Source organism: Papaver somniferum, chromosome 6 (genome assembly GCF_003573695.1).
Source record: "Papaver somniferum cultivar HN1 chromosome 6, ASM357369v1, whole genome shotgun sequence".
NCBI classification, from domain to species: domain Eukaryota; kingdom Viridiplantae; phylum Streptophyta; class Magnoliopsida; order Ranunculales; family Papaveraceae; genus Papaver; species Papaver somniferum.
In genome coordinates this window covers 49,326,505-49,341,893 of record NC_039363.1, presented here as the reverse complement: position 1 = coordinate 49,341,893, position 15,389 = coordinate 49,326,505, and the positions used below count along the sequence as shown (strand labels likewise).

General features: G+C 40.9%; 1 protein-coding gene across 1 annotated transcript in view; it reads left to right on the top strand.

The window, feature by feature from the left end:
• The window catches only part of LOC113290792, a 37,033-nt gene that overhangs the window by 736 nt on the left and 20,908 nt on the right, over positions 1-15,389 (top strand). The gene's annotated exons all lie outside the window — the stretch shown is intronic.

Sequence of the window (15,389 nt, the reverse complement as noted above, 5' to 3'; positions counted from 1 at the left end):
TTTTTTTTTATCACTATGGCTTTCAGCATCTCCACTATGATTTTTTTTCTCACTATGGTTTAAACCCAAACCCGCCCGATGTTTGTGGGTGCGGGGTTGGCTATGAGAATAAAAACTCGCAGTCTATGGGTGCGAGGTTGGTTTTAGCTTATACCCGCCCATACCCGTCCATGTGCAGCCCTAATATACACCCAGTTCCGCTTTTTTTTTTGAACCATGATATTGGGCATACCAAAAACTTTCAAGGCATACAAAGGACTAGTCCTAACTTGGGTGACCTTATAAGGGGTACCCTATGGGTGGTTTAATTACCTATATGCCCTTAAATCCTATAAATTACTAATCTATATCTAACCTTAATACAAAAATCTATAATCATAAACCTAAAATCAGTTTCAACCCCTTCTTCTTCCTCCTCATCCTCCACAGCCGAACCCACCTTCTCCTTTTTTTTTCATCGTATCATCGCCGAAATTTAATCGTCGATTCGTGAAAATTTAGTCGACGATTAAACTCATCTATATAATGGTTCGCCGTAATCCAGTATCTCGTTCTAATCGAGCGATTGAACAACCCATTGAAGAAGAAGAAGATTTAGAGAGTGAAGAAGAAACTCAAAATCAACCACAAAATCAACCGGAAGAAGAGATTGAAGAAGAACCAACTCCATAAATGAGAATAAGAAGGTTAGTTTTAAAAACCCATCTCGTATTTGATGTTTTTGATTGGTTTGATTGATTTAATTCGTCAAAATCATGTTTCTGCGGCGGTTACAGGGTATGGTTCGGCGCAAAACAAATCTTAGATGTGCGCCGAGCTGTTCTTGAAACTGAACCCTGAAAGTGCATATGAACGACTCGGCGTATATCTGAAATCCGTTTTGAGCCGAACTTAGTGACACAGAGACTTATATTTAGGATTGGCTTATTCGATGGTGTTAGTTTTGTGCCGAATATGTTTTGTGAATTTCATAAATTTTGCATGTGCGTAGGATCGACTTGTATGGTAGTATTAGTTTTGTGCCGAATAATTGTTGTTTGAATTTCAGAATTTTTGCATGTGCTTAGGATTGGCTTGTATGGTTGTATTAGTTTTGCGCCGAATAAAGGTTTCAATTCATAAGTCTAGATTCGGCTTATTCGATAGTATTAGGGTTGCGCCGAATATCATTGTTAAAATTTCATAAATTATACAAGTGTATAGGATCGGCTTATTTATATGATATCATGTTGCGTCGAATACATGTTTGAGTTCATAACCATAGACTCGGCTTATTCGACGGTATCGGTTGTGAGCCGAATATATAAGATCGGCTTATAATTGTTTTGTGGTATGAGCCGATCCACTCTCTGTGTAAGCTAATAATAATATCAAGATATGATTTGGCTCATATGTGTTATTTCGGGTAAGCCGAGCCTTCTTATTTTCTTACAAGTTTTTGGCTTTCCAAATCTCTTTGTTGTTCGAATTAGTCTTATAACTTTCATACTTGTGTCAGGACCAATGCAGCTACAAAGAGGAAGAAGATGGAGGTAACACCTTCTACTTCTAAAACTCCCGATCCTAGAGGAGGAGGTAAGAAAAAATTGGGAGCGGGAGATAGAGGAGGAATTTTAGAAGAAGAAGCTGAACAACCCCAAGGAAAACCCAAGAAAGACAAGAAAGGTAAGAAGGTGGCAGAACCCGAGAAAGAGAAGAACGATGATGATCGACGGATCACTGGTTTACACATTCCTGATGAAGATGACGTAATTACACCTCGATCAGATGGTTTGCCTCATGGTCTTCCGGAAGATGGAGGAAATGTATTGATTGGTTATGCCGATTCTTGGGCGAAGAAAATTTATGAGACTCCTGATCACAACCGTGCATTCCGAGTATTGAGACACCAGAGGGCAGCGGAATGGAGTCTTGATGAATAGGTTCCTGAGGTGATTACTTACGTAAAACGCAGTGCTTTATGGCCTATCATCAATTATGGACATAAGGAATATGATAGTGTGTCGTTCTCTGCATTTACCGAGCGCTTTTTTCCAGAAACTTACACATTTCAATTACCTTTTGGAGAGATGGCAATCACTCCTGATGAGGCTAGTAAGATTACAGGCCTTAAAACAAGGGGTTTAAGTGTGGATGCTGGTTTTTATGACATGAGTTGGGATGAGCTATACAATTTGTACCTGGAATGCCTTGGTTGGGGTTCACAGAAAACTGAGTTGGAGTTTTGTCGATCAGTTAAAGATGTCGATACCGTTTGCATACCAGGTGGCAGAAATAATAAGAATAAGAAGATCAAGTTGACTAACTTGAAAATGGAGTTTGAGAACACAAAGGAAAGAGTCACACAAGGTTTGTTGATAATGGATCCCGTCAAAGTGAAGCAAACCGGAACTGCCTACTTGCTTTATACTCTTGGTAGAGACATCTTTCCCGACACTACCGGAAACAAGGTAAATGCTAATTATCTCCAATTGGTAAAGAATCTTGAAAATTGTAACAAGTTTGCTTGGGGAACGGCTACGCTCGCTTACCTGCTGGACCAACTTGCCACCGCGTCTAGGTTGACAAGTACAAACATCGGAGGGAACTTCACTTTGCTCCAGGTAACTTTTGGGAGTTCAGAGTATGGTTCGTCTTATAACCATAAAATCTTTTAAGCCGAAGTTTTTACTTACTTGGTTCGGCTTATAATACTTGATCCATATAAGCCGAACAGTTCTCTGATTTTGCAAACTTTAGTCTTACTTTGATGTTTCCAAGTAAAACTTGTTTCTATCAATTCAATTCCTTTGATTTTTTAATGTGGTTCTTTGGATGTAGGTGTGGATATATGACCATTTCCCAATTTTGAACTTGGCCAAAGTATTTGAGAAAGATGTCGATTATGTTGATACTGAGCCAACTGCAGCACGGTACGCGTATGAGGACTCCAAGAAAAGGAACAAAAAGAAGTTGGTGGAAAGTTTGAGAGAGACGTTAGACCGTCTTGGTGTTGATGATGTCACTTTTCAACCATATGAGAAGGAAGATGAAGAAGATGAAGTTGTTGAAGATGAGGATATGCCGGTAGGTATGTATCATGGGCCATTGTGGTATCCCGGTGGTTATGTTATATACGATCCTAGGCGAGTACTCCGTCAATTAGGATGCGTCCAAAAGGTTCCTTTGTTTGACGAGAAATTCAGGTTGTTACCAAAGAGTGGTAAGGGAACTAAAAGCACCACTTCATCTTGGGAACCAAAGTATGATCCTGATCCCACCGTTGAGTTTTGGAATAATTTAGACAATCACACATTAGATGCGTCCAAGTTAACACCTTTACTTGATGATCCATGTGAAGAGGATCCGGGCTATATGGATTGGTATAACCAAATTTCTCATCCCTTCATTATCAATAAGAAAAGGCAAAAGATAGCTGATAAAGGGAAGGCGAAGCCAATCAAAATCACCAACAAGTCTACTTCCGAAGATGTAGTCAAGGCTTTCAAGATTATGGTAAGAATGACTTCACTTTATAGTATTTTCATATATTAGTTATGGTAAAAATATCTTCAACCTCATGATTATAAGTTGTTGACAAATGAAAAAATAGGTTTCCGCGGGTAGGGAGATGTTGAAAAAAATGAAGGCCAAACTTGGTTGCAAAACACCAATGACCGTGGAAGAACAAAAATACCTCATCAACAAGTGGGATGCAATCATCAACAAAGGACAAGGACCAGAGGAACCCGAACAAAGGCCTACCACTAAGAGGTCTCGACAAGTTGGTGAAGGTACAAGCCAAGGTGGTGCTACCGTCCAACCCGGTAATGATGCGTCGGAAGATGAAGACCAAGGTGGAAGAAGAGGTGGTCGTGCAACTAAGAAGAGGGGTCGTGGTTAAATGCCCTTTTATGTACACTTTTATGGTACACTTTTTCTTAAGTTTTAAGTACACTTTTATGGTGTTGCAAACACCTTTGCTTTTAGGTGCTGAACTTTGTTTTTAATGGTCCTTCAGGTTCGGCTTTTTCTATAATTTGAGTTATAAGCCGAGCCTTAAAAATCATTATTGGTGTAATCCAGTATTGGTGTTCCTCAAGCAAGATCAGGTTGATGTTCCTCAATTTCATGTTTTAGTGATCCTTGGTATCCTCGTGAATTATGTCTACTGGATCAGGTTAATTTTCCATGGGTCCAAGCACGATCTACAATGAATATCACAAGGTTAAACACTAGAAAGGGAATATAATAACAAGGTTCGGCGCATTCGATAATCACATTATGTGCCGAACTATAAACATTTACAGGTTTCGGCTTATACGATATCCTCAATATGTGCCGAACCACGAACAATATTTTAACCCAAAAATAAACAAATTCATGTTCGGCTCAGACGATAATCATATTATGTGCCGAACCTTGAACATAAGAGGTTTCGGCTTATACGATATCCTCAATATGTGCCGAACCACGAACAATATTTTAACCCAAAAATTTACAAATTCATGTTCGGCTCAGACGATAATCATATTATGTGCCGAATCTTGAACATAAGAGGTTTCGGCTGATACGATATTCTCCATATGTGCCGAACCAGTAACAATATTTCAACCCAGAAATTAAAAAATTATGTTCGGCACATACGATTTTGGATATGTAAGCCGAATTAGTAATGATTCTATTCCGGGCTATTCAGGATGTTGTTCAGTTTACTATGAAACTTTCATATAAGCCGAACTAGTGTCTAGCAAAAGGGTTGGAATTGGAAATTATAGGTTTGGCGCATGCAGTAAACAGATTCAGTAAGCCGAACCGTTCATCAATTGGTAGATTCGGCTCATAGATGTGAGCCGAACCTCAACCTGTTTCGCCGAACCATGATTCAAAAAACCTAACTTTTGAAAATTGAGAGCTATAAAAGTGAGATTAAGTATAGGATATAAGTGTACCTGTGTATTAGAAGCATTGGGTTCCTCATCAATGTCTTCATCATCAGGATTTGGCTCATAAAAATCATCATCTTGAGTTTTTGTTTGAGCTTGAGCTTGAGTTTGAGTAGGTGTAAAATCATTCTCATAATCTAAGAAATCAGCCATTTCTGGATCATTGTTGTAGTTGATATGTATTTTCCTAGGTTTTATAGATGAATGATGACCCTCCTTATCCTCCATTGAATCAAGAATTAGAATTTTCTCACTTTCTCCTTCTCTTTCTCTCCTTCTTAACCAAACCAAAACTTTGATTTTTTTTCCTCAAATTTTTCATCTAAACAACTCTTATAATTCTGAAAATTATTTTAATCACTAAACAAAATATTTAATCACTAATCAAGATTATTAACACTAATACGTAAAGGGCAGATTTGCCATTAAAAAAATTTGATTAATTTCATCATCTGTTCTGTTTTCTATGTAAAAGTCCGATGTTGAACTCATGTTATCTGATTTGGTTATGAATAAAATGATGAAATATGTGCAAAGTGTTTGGTGAAATGCATCGACAAAATGGAATTATTTTATAAGCACATGCATTTTAAATTACAAAGCATATTCTTTTATTCTTCTCAGTTTTGTATTCATCTTTACACAAAATAGTAGGACAGCTTAGCTGATATTAGTCAGTGATCTTTGTGAAAGAGAACATTACGGTTTTGAGAACTCTTACTATTAGAACATGATAATAATCGACTGGTTATGCCTCTCAAATTCGAGTTCATAGCCACTTAATCTAGCACCACCACCATGACACCAGAAACTTAGATGTCATCTTTTGGTATGTGGCGGTGGTGATGTGGGGGTGATGCAGTAATGCTGCCGTTGGTGGTATTAAGGAATTTAAGCTCATTGATGTTATGTCCCTTTGAACTACCTAAGAGAACAATATTGGATGTTTGTAGATTATGTCTCTTATTCATATCTAGCATTTGATTGAAACTTAGGTGCCATCTTATGGTACACTGATGTAGCACAAATATGATCGTAGGTGATGCTTACAAGCTTTGGCACCAATTCCTGCTGCAAACTTGCTTGTGATTTTGTTGAGGCACTTTTTCTTTCAGATATACCCATGATGACTATAATACATAGCTTCATTGTTTTCACCTGAGTCATCTCTTTGTTTCATCTTTTAATTGTCTGCCAATGATTTATGATCTTAGCTAACTGTTACAAAGCCAGTGTTTCAAGTATCAGCCTCATTTGCTTCATAGTCTTAATAATGTACATTAATGGATTGCCTGTTCTCCTTGTTTTCCAGATTGCTTCCGAATGTCGACTCACTTGCCAACTTTGAGGTTTCGTTGGATGATCTTTGAGGCAATGAGGATCAAGTATGCAAGAAGTTCAGACATAGAGTTGAGGATGTTAAAAAAAAGAATGTTCTTACCAATTTCTGGGTAAGTAACAATCTACAATTTTTTCTCTTATTAATGATTTATTTTGATACATATATTTATAATTGTGTGATTCAGGGAATGGATTTTACCACAGACAACAAGTTGAGATCTCTTGTAATAAAGTGGCAGACTTTGGTTGAAACACATATTGATGTTAAGATAACATACAACTTCACCTCGAGGACATTCTGCATTAGATTCACCAAGCAGCGAGACAAACAAGTCAGGAGAACCTGTTATGCCCAATCTAGCCAGATTCGAGAGGTGAAGTTATGTCTTTCGATTTCAACATTTTCTTAAGATTGTTTCATCGTTCTGAAGTAGATTCACTAAGCAGTCAGACAAACAGGTTAAGAGAATCTATTATGCTCAATCTAGCCAGATTCGAGAGGTGAAGTTATGTCTTTCGATTTCAACATTTTCTTATTATTTCATGTGATCCATGTGTGTAAGATTCTTTTGTGACCCTATTGGAAGAATTAGGAAATCATGGTAAACCAACATTTTCTTATTATTTCCTGATTGTATCATCTGTATGTGTTGTCATATTCTTCACAAAATGGTTGAAATCATGGTAAACCTGGCCTCTTCATGTGATCTTAAAGAATGGGTGGAAAAATTTATCCCTGAGATGATTGGAAAGGATATTGGGAAGGCTACATCAAGCATTTACCCATTGCAGAATGTGTTCATTAGGAAGGTCATGATCTTTAGTTTGATAAAATTATGAATGCAAGTGCTATGTTATGCGAAATGGAAGGAGTACTTAGAGATATTGCAAGAGATGACATGACTAAGTGGCCAAAAACTTATGTAAATCTTGTAGGAGAGCTACCAAATTAGAGTGGCAAGATTAAGTGACAATCTTAGTAGATGGATTTCAGTTTTAATGTTTAGTATGCAATTCTAGGTTTCTATAATTTGTCTTTCAGTTTGTATTTAGAGATTCTATGTGTTGAATGTTATTTTTGATATTAATATAAAGTTCTTTACATTGCAACTAGAATTTAAACCGTTTCATTTAATATTTTTTTTAGAACTAGTGGAAAAATTTGTTTCAGATTCAACCAACTTCTGAATCACTCGATCTGAATACTAATGTCTGAATCGCCATATCCGAATACTAATGTCTGAATCAGTGGGTTGAATGATGACAGAGCATTTAGTAGGACACACATCAACTGTTATTAAATTTAACATACGATAATCGTACTACTAAATAATAGAGTATGTCCGTGACTTAAAAGTCACATACTTTATTTGTCATTCTTAAATGACGTTATCGATTCGTTATTTATAAAGAGTCACACCAAATAAATAACGGTTCGAATGACAGATGAAAACCGTGATAAACCATGCTTTATAACATATTTTATATGTCATTTATAGGCCCTTCTGGACTAGTGAATAGAGCTGCTTCTGGAGCGAACGTTGAACCGGAGCCGCTGCTGAAGAACGTTGAAGCGGAGCGACCTCTGGAGAGAGAACGTTGAAGCGGCTCCTAGAAAGAAACTTCGAAGCGGCTCCTGGAGAAAAATCCAGTGAGGCCTCTATTAACCCTTGACTTCGAAAAACGACTTGATACCATATGACATATGGGAAGACGACACAAATAGTGCTGGTCGGCAAGTCGTGTTTTTCTCCTCATGGGAAAAAATACGCTTCTTCTGTTTCATTTTCCCTTGCAACACTCAGAGCCTTGACGGTTACAATGTTGAAGTCGGAGGCCGCGTCAATCAGCGTGCTGTCAAAGACATCCTTCAAGTGAACAGTGGTTAGGAGTCCCCAGTTCCATCTATTAATCGTGCTTTCCAGGAGAGGTTGGGGGTTTGGTAACGGCTTCCTTGTCTGGAAACAACTGCTTTCCTGATGCAGTGCGGTTGAGGGCAGCAAATATGTCTTGACGCTGCGCCTTGGAGAAATACTGAAACTCACATAAATGTTTCATCATAGACTACACGATTTTGTGGAAGAAGTCCCCAGAAATCATACATACGGGAAGAGGGTCTCTGTGAAACTCAGGAGGGTTGCTAATTTTCTTTGCCTCGATTTTGGAGAAGTCGTTCCTGATCTTCACGTGTGATGAAATTGGGTTGCTGATTCCCTTCTACTGGGCGTTCAAGAGCAACGCGAGCCTCTTCATCTATAAACACGCGTCCTGCTGAAGTGCCTGCGCCGGATGTTAAAAATATTCCTTGTCAGATCCATCTGGGCTTGACGTGACTCTTGTGGTAGGCGCTCCGTTAGTGTCTTGAGGAAAACAGGTATCTCTTTCTGAGTTGTAGCCATGTCCGTCTGATCTCTAGCAAGAACTTGTTGTCTTTCCATCAGGTCAACAATGGTAATATAGGATCGGCCTCCTATGGCTCCTCCAGTCTCTCACCCTGATAGTGGAGTAGCAGCAGCTCTGGTGACGGTGATCGGAGGCGTAACGCCTGAAGGAACACTTTCCGCGCCGCTGGTGTTGGCAGGTGGCATATTAATGCCACTGGAAGGAGCACTAATACCGAGGATGATTCCAGTGCTAGTGCTCTCAGGGTTTATTGCTGATCCAGACCTGAGTTCTACCATCTTGAGACCGAGGTTGAAAAATGAAATTGGAAATTGGAAATTGATATTGTAACCAAGAGATTAATCTCCCACCGTGGTCGCCAAATGTTTGTGGGTGAAAACAGTTTCTGCTGGTTTTGGTAAATTCGTGTGTGTGGATGAGAAACGGGTCTAAACCCTAAAAAATGTACTGCACGGGAGTACTTTTGATTCGAGAGATCAATCTGTACAATCCTGGCCTAAACCAAGAAATGGCCGTTCCAGGCTTGCTTCGGTCACAAAATGAAGGAGAAGGGTTGGTCTTAGGAAGGGAAGTGAAGAAAGTGGTGAGACCATAATCGTTGATCCTGAAGGTGTGGTTGCTTATGACTTGTATCAGAAAGTAGAACTGTCTAGCAGAATGGAAAACTACCAGGTGATTTCTGGATACTATGTTGTTCTCCGACCAAAACTTGTTGTCTGGTGGAAATGGGTGAAACCATTTATACAAGTCGTAATAAAACGTATACTGGCCTCGTAGGAAGTGGAAAACGATTGAGTGGTGGAAGAGTGGAGTAACGTGTAACGTCAGGAATTATGCTTCCATAATGAAGGATCCATTTACACTATTACTTCTTGCCATTACTAACTGCCCCATTTTATGACACTTTCTTATAACGTGCGTATTGCACGCCGCACATTGTAAACTGCCAGAACAATACCCTGATGAGTATCTCCCAGTTTGTGACATGTTTGATGTCTCGAGTGTTTTCGTGGAAAACATGTAGCAATTTGCTACGTGTGGCAAATTAAAATCAAGGGGCTTGCCGTAGGAAAATAGCATGTGATGCTATTAGGCTCATCTTGGCTGGTCGCCTAAAACTTGCCACAAATTTGTCAATTCGGTGGCAAACTTCGATGGATGAGATCACATCTCATGTGGAAGGGTAGCCGTTTATTATGGCTACCTTGTGTTGGCGTTTGATAATGGTGCAGTGGCGTTTTGGTGTATGCCAGTGGAAGTGCGGCATGGATGGCATGGCTCGTGCATGCCAGTGGCACGGTGGTGCAAGTGGCGCCTGGCGTAGCCATGGCCACTATATTTAGCCGGCTGGTCGCCCAAAACTTTCCACAAGTCTGTCAGCTTGGTGGCAAACTTGGATGGTTGAGATTGCATCTCATGAGGAAGGGTAGCCGTTGATTATGGATACCTTCTGTTGGCGCCTGATAGTGGCACAATGGCGCCTTTAGTGCATGCCAGCGGCATTGCAGCATGGCTGGCATAGTTCGTGCATGCCTGTGGAACGGTGGAATGGCTGGCATAATTTATGCATGCCAACGGCACGATGGTGCAAGTGGCGCCTGGCATATCCATGGCCACTAGACTTAGGTGGCTGGTCGCCTAAAATTTTCCAAAAGTCCGTCCGTTCGGTGGCAAACTTGGATGGCTGAGATTGCATCTCATGAGGAAGGGTAGCCGTTGATCATGGCTACCTTCTGTTGGCGCATGATAATGGCGTAATGGCACTTTTAGTGCATGCCAACGGCATTGCGGCATGGATGGCATGGTTCGTGCATGCCAGTGGCACAGTGGGGTGGCTAGCATAGGTTGTGCATGCCAGCAGCACGATGGTGCAAGTGGCGCCTGGCGTAATCATGGTCACTAAATTTTTGGCACGTTGGTGTTAGACTCAAACGTGTTGTGGCAACATCAGTTTCAATGGCCACATCAATCCCAATGTTCTGTAGAACATTGTTGGCGTATCAACTTTGCCTAAATTAGGGTTTGGCATGTCAATACCCTAATTAGCGCATAAGGCATGTGACATGTGGTCGTGGATTGCAGAGATGAACGGTCCAAATTCAATATAAACCATTTAAGTTGGCTAGCCAAGTTGGATGGATGAGATGATTCACATAAATTTGTGTTAACTCATGAAATTTCGTAATAAAAAAATTCAGATGTGGGACCCTCACTAAAATCGTTGTAGAATTCTCGTACGAACTCGGCTTTTGATGGTCCGCCCCTCCATTCTGATCAGAAAAGAATTTTCTATCTTCCAACGCTAGAATATTTATGTTTTGAGCTCGTTTAGGAGGTAAAAATACCCCGACAGTAAAACTCAGGAAGAATTCAGCAGGGATTTTGTCAGTTTTCAGCCATGACCTAGCTCGCCTTTTATGTTGTATCTCTTAGCTCGTTACTCCGATTGATTTGAATTTTAGTATGTTATGCTAGACATCCATATGAAACTTTTGGAATGTAGCTCATACTAAAATTGTTTACCAAACGTTCCCAGTTGTTTCTACAATCTTTGGGAAGCCAATTTGGCATGGTGACCACTTAACGCAATTCCACCTCTTTTAATATTGTGGCAGGCTTAGAGAAACCTGATTGGTCAATAAAAAGAGGGGGCCGGCCAAGTACGAGTGAATCAACACTTCTGTTGAGCGTGGTAGGTTTATGCAACCTGATTGGTCGATGGGGAATATGGCCGGCAAGTATGGGCCCAGCCACAGCTCATGGGAGTGTGACAGGTTTAAAGCGACCTGATTGGTGGACAAAGGAGTAAGGTACAGTTGGGTGGCATGGGGCGTGGCCAAGTGGCGCCGGCTGGCCTATGGCATGGACACGCTTCCTCTCATTGTTGCTCCTACTCCGCAGCTCCTTTATTCTTTGCTTTCTGATTTTGGGTAGGACTTTGCACATACTAATCCATGGAGGATCAATTGCTTATTCTGGGATTGTTTGCTACATGCACCAGTCTGGATAAATTTCATGTGAACATATTGAGTTGCTCAATAAATATTCCAGTGGAGGGGTTGAAGACTCATCACTTTACATGGATCCATTTCTTTGCAGAGTGAGGGCACATTAAATGTGAGGTTTTACAATTTTAACCCTGAACTAAAAACCACCATCAACATTAAGTCCACTGCTTAGCACGTAACAGTGACATTATTTCGAGGTAAGCATGAGATGGTGACATATGATGATAAAAATTAAAAGGGAAGACATTAAGAGATTGCCAGGAAAATTCGACTAACATTTGGCAGGATGCATGAGTAGTCTATGATCCTTGTGTTGGAATACTTCTGGCTTGGCCACAGGGTGCTGATGCCATGTAGTGTCGGTGAAGCGAGCCTTGAATACAAAGATGAGTGTTGAGGTGGTGGAGTCGTCAGCACTATAATGTATTGAGGCAGTATGCATGACATCACAATTATGAGTGTTGAGGAATTTGTATGTCTCAACACTAAAAGGAGGATGTGTTGAGGCAGTATGCCTGACAATAGAGTAGTGAGTGTTGAGGATTTTACACGACTCAACACTAAGAGGATGGATGTGTTAAGGCAGTATGCCTTGCAACACAGTGGTGTAGAGGAATTTGAGCGTTTCAACACCAAGAGGAAAAATGTGTTGAGGCAGTTTGCCTGGAAACACAGTAGTGAATGTTGAGGAATTTTCACGTCTCAACACCAAGAGGAGGGTGTGTTGAGGCAGCATTCCTGGCAACACAGTAGTGAGTGTTGAGGAATTTACTCGTATCAACACAAAGAGGAAAGATGTGTTGAGGCATCATGCCTGGTAACACAATAGTGGTGTTGAGGAATTTTCACGTCTCAACACCAACAAGAGGGTGTATTGAGGTAGCATGCCTGGCAACACAGTGGTGAGTGTTGAGGAATTTACACGTCTAAACACTAAGAGGAAGAATGTGTTGAGGAAGCATGCCAAGCAACACAGTAGTGAGTATTGAGGAATTTACACGTCTCAACACTAAGAGGAAGGATGTGTTGAGGAAGCATGCCTAGAAACATAGTAGTGAGTGTTGAGGAATTTTCACGTCTCAACACTAAGAGAAAGGATGTGTTGAGGCTGCATGCCTGGAAACACAGTGGTGAGTGTTGAGGAATTTACATGTCTCAACACGAATAAGAAAGGTGTGTTGAGGCAGCATGCCTGGAAACATAGTAATGAGTGTTGAGGAATTTACACGTCTCAATACTAAGAGGAAGAATGTTTTGAGGAAGCATGCCTAGAAACACAGTAGTGAGTGTTGAGGAATTTATATGTCTCAACGCTAAGAGGAAGGATATGTTGAGGCAGCATGCCTGGCAACACAATAGTGGTGTTGAGTAATTTGCACGTCTCAACACCAAGAGGAGGGTGTGTTGAGGAAGCATGCCTGGCAACACAGTAGTGAGTGTTGAGGTTTGCATGTTTCAACACTAGGAGAAATGATGTGTTGAGGCAGAATGCCTGGCAACACAGTGGTGAGTGTTGAGGAATTTGCATGTCTCAACACTAAGTGAAAGGATGTGTTGAGGCAGCATGCCTGACAACACAGTGGTGAGTGTTGAGGAATTTACACGTTTCAACACTAAGAGGAAGAATGTGTTGAGGAAGCATACCTAGCAACACTGTAGTGAGTGTTGAGGAATTTACACGTCTCAACACTAAGTGGAAGGATGTGTAGAGGCAGCATTCCTGGCAACACAATAGTGGTGTTGAGGAATTTGCACGTGTCAACACCAAGAGGAGGGTGTGTTGAGGCAACATGCCTGGAAACACAGTAGTGAGTGTTGAGGAATTTACACGTCTCAACACGAATAAGAAAGGTGTGTTGAGGCAGCATGCCTGGCAACATAGTGAGTGTTGAGAAATTTACACGTCTCAACACTAAGAGGAAGAATGTGTTGAGGAAGCATGCCTGGCAACACAGTAGTGAGTGTTGAGGAATTTACATGTCTCAACACTAATATGAAGGATGTGTTGAGGCAGCATGCCTGGCAACACAATAGTGGTGTTGAGGAATTTGCACGTCTCATCACCAAGAGGAGGGCGTGTTGTGGCAGCATGCCTGGAAACACATTAGTGATTGTTGAGGTTTGCATGTCTCAACACTAAGAGAAATGATGCGTTGAGGAAGCATGCCTGGAAACACAGTAGTGAGTGTTGAGGAATTTTCACGTCTCAACACTAAGAGAAAGGATGTGTTGAGGCAGAATGCCTAGCAACACGGTGGTGAGTGTTAAGGAATTTGCACCGTCTCAACACTAAGAGAAAGTATGTGTTGAGGCAGCATGCCTGGCAACACAGTGGTGAGTGTTGAGGAATTTACACGTCTCAACACTAAGAGGAAGGATGTGTTGAGGAAGGATGCCTAGCATCAAAGTAGTGAGTGTTGAGGAATTTACACGTCTCAACACTAAGAGGAAGGATGTGTTGAGGAAGTATGCCTAGCAACACAGTAGTGAGTGTTGAGGAATTTTAACGTCTCAACACCAGGAGGAGGGTGTGTTGAGGATGCATGCCTGGCAACACACTAGTGAGTGTTGAGGAATTTGCACGTCTCAACACTAAGAGAAATGATGTGTTGAAGCAGCATGCCTGGCAACACAGTGGTGAGTGTTGAGGAATTTACACGTTTCAACACTAAGAGGAAGGATGTGTTGAGGAAGCATGCCTAGAAAAATAGTAGTGAGTATTGAGGAATTTACACGTCTCGTCATTAAGAGGAAGGATGTGTTGAGCAAGCATGCCTAGCAACACAGTAGTAAGTGTTGAGGAATTTACACGTCTCAACACTAAGAGGAATGATGTGTTGAGGAAGCATTCCTAGCAACACAGTAGTGAGTATTGAGGAATTTACACGTCTCAACATTAATAGGAGGGATGTGTTGAGGAAGCATGCCTAGCAACACAGTAGTGAATGTTGAGGAATTTACACGCCTCAACACTAAGAGGAAGAATGTGTTGAGGAAGTATGCCTAGCAACACAGTAGTGAGTGTTGAAGAATTTACTCATATCAACACAAAGAGGAAATGTGTGTTGAGGTAGCATGCTTGGAAAGACAGTAGTGAGTGTTCTGGAATTTTCACGTCTCAACACTAAGAGGAAGAATGTGTTGAGGAAACATGCCTAGCAACACAGTAGTGAGGGTTGAGGAATTTACACGTCTCAACACTTAGAGGAAGGATGTGTTGAGGAAGCATACCTAGCAACACACTAGTGAGTGTTGAGGAATTTGCACGTCTCAACACTAAGAGAAACGATGTGTTGAAGCAGCATGCCTGGAAACACAGTGGTGAGTGTTGAGGAATTTACACGTTTCAACACTAAGAGGAAGGGTATGTTGAGGAAGCATGCCTAGAAAAATAGTAGTGAGTATTGAGGAATTTACACGTCTCGTCATTAATAGGAAGGATGTGTTGAGCAAGCATGCCTAGAAACACAGTAGTGAGTGTTGAGGAATTTACACGTCTCAACACTAAGAGGAATGATGTGTTGAGGAAGCATGCCTAGCAACACAGTAGTGAGTATCGAGGAATTTACACGTCTCAACACTAATAGGAGGGATGTGTTGAGGAAGTATGCCTAGCAACACAATAGTGAATGTTAAGAAATTTACACGTCTCAACACTAAGAGGAAGAATGTGTTGAGGAAGTATGCCTAGCAACACAGTAGTGAGTGTTGA